Below are 2,500 nucleotides of genomic sequence, written 5' to 3' on the forward strand. Positions count from 1 at the left end.
TCCCTGCTATACGAAAGCCCCATCCAGCCCTGTGCCACCCGGGGGGTTCCAGGGTGCTGAGATGGCTGACGTTTTGCTCCGCTCACGACGGTCACCGCACCACGCAAGAACAGGCCAAAAACTGGCCAAAACAGCCCAAAAACGGGCCAAAACTGGCCATTTTTGGCTGCGCGAGCGAGCGGCGAGCGGCGAACAGCGAGCGAAGCGAGAGGCAGCACCGTCCCTGCTATACGAAAGCCCCATCCAGCCCTGTGCCACCCGGGGGGTTCCAGGGTGCTGAGATGGCTGACGTTTTGCTCCGCTCTCGACGGTCACCGCGCAATGCAAGAACAGGCCAAAAACTGGCCAAAACGGCCCAAAAACGGGCCAAAACTGGCCATTTTTGGCTGCGCGAGCGGCGAGCGGCGGACAGCGAGCGAAGCGAGAGGCAGCACCGTCCCTGCTATACGAAAGCCCCATCCAGCCCTGTGCCACCCGGGGGGTTCCAGGGTGCTGAGATGGCTGACGTTTTGCTCCGCTCTCGACGGTCACCGCGCAATGCAAGAACAGGCCAAAAACTGGCCAAAACGGCCCAAAAACGGGCCAAAACTAGCCATTTTTGGCTGCGCGAGCGAGCGGCGAGCGGCGGACAGCGAGCGAAGCGAGAGGCAGCACCGTCCCTGCTATACGAAAGCCCCATCCAGCCCTGTGCCACCCGGGGGGTTCCAGGGTGCTGAGATGGCTGACGTTTTGCTCCGCTCTCGACGGTCACCGCGCAATGCAAGAACAGGCCAAAAACTGGCCAAAACGGCCCAAAAACGGGCCAAAACTGGCCATTTTTGGCTGCACGAGCGAGCGGCGAGCGGCGGACAGCGAGCGAAGCGAGAGGCAGCACCGTCCCTGCTATACGAAAGCCCCATCCAGCCCTGTGCCACCCGGGGGGTTCCAGGGTGCTGAGATGGCTGACGTTTTGCTCCGCTCTCGACGGTCACCGCGCAATGCAAGAACAGGCCAAAAACTGGCCAAAACGGCCCAAAAACGGGCCAAAACTGGCCATTTTTGGCTGCACGAGCGAGCGGCGAGCGGCGGACAGCGAGCGAAGCGAGAGGCAGCACCGTCCCTGCTATACGAAAGCCCCATCCAGCCCTGTGCCACCCGGGGGGTTCCAGGGTGCTGAGATGGCTGACGTTTTGCTCCGCTCTCGACGGTCACCGCGCAATGCAAGAACAGGCCAAAAACTGGCCAAAACGGCCCAAAAACGGGCCAAAACTGGCCATTTTTGGCTGCACGAGCGAGCGGCGAGCGGCGGACAGCGAGCGAAGCGAGAGGCAGCACCGTCCCTGCTATACGAAAGCCCCATCCAGCCCTGTGCCACCCGGGGGGTTCCAGGGTGCTGAGATGGCTGACGTTTTGCTCCGCTCTCGACGGTCACCGCGCAATGCAAGAACAGGCCAAAAACTGGCCAAAACGGCCCAAAAACGGGCCAAAACTGGCCATTTTTGGCTGCACGAGCGAGCGGCGAGCGGCGGACAGCGAGCGAAGCGAGAGGCAGCACCGTCCCTGCTATACGAAAGCCCCATCCAGCCCTGTGCCACCCGGGGGGTTCCAGGGTGCTGAGATGGCTGACGTTTTGCTCCGCTCTCGACGGTCACCGCGCAATGCAAGAACAGGCCAAAAACTGGCCAAAACGGCCCAAAAACGGGCCAAAACTGGCCATTTTTGGCTGCGCGAGCGAGCGGCGAGCGGCGGACAGCGAGCGAAGCGAGAGGCAGCACCGTCCCTGCTATATACGAAAGCCCCATCCAGCCCTGTGCCACCCGGGGGGTTCCAGGGTGCTGAGATGGCTGACGTTTTGCTCCGCTCACGACGGTCACCGCACCACGCAAGAACGGACCATAAACAGGCCAAAACAGCCCAAAAACGGGCCAAAACTGGTCATTTTTGGCTGCGCGAGCGAGCGGCGAGCGGCGAACAGCGAGCGAAGCGTGAGGCAGCACCGTCCCTGCTATACGAAAGCCCCATCCAGCCCTGTGCCACCCGGGGGGTTCCAGGGTGCTGAGATGGCTGACGTTTTGCTCCGCTCACGACGGTCACCGCGCCATGCAAGAACGGACCAAAAACAGGCCAAAACAGCCCAAAAACGGGCCAAAACTGGCCATTTTTGGCTGAGCGAGCGAGCGGTGAGCGGCGAACAGCGAGCGAAGCGAGAGGCAGCACCGTCCCTGCTATACGAAAGCCCCATCCAGCCCTGTGCCACCCGGGGGGTTCCAGGGTGCTGAGATGGCTGACGTTTTGCTCCGCTCACGACGGTCGCCGTGCCACGCAAGAACGGACCAAAAACAGGCCAAAACAGCCCAAAAACGGGCCAAAACTGGCCATTTTAGGTTGCGCGAGCGAGCGGCGAGCGGCGAACAGCGAGCGAAGCGTGAGGCAGCACCGTCCCTGCTATACGAAAGCCCCATCCAGCCCTGTGCCACCCGGGGGGTTCCAAGGTGCTGAGATGGCTGACGTTTTGCTCCGC

Source organism: Musa acuminata, unplaced genomic scaffold, assembly GCF_036884655.1.
Source record: "Musa acuminata AAA Group cultivar baxijiao unplaced genomic scaffold, Cavendish_Baxijiao_AAA HiC_scaffold_479, whole genome shotgun sequence".
Classification (NCBI taxonomy): Eukaryota; Viridiplantae; Streptophyta; class Magnoliopsida; order Zingiberales; family Musaceae; genus Musa; species Musa acuminata.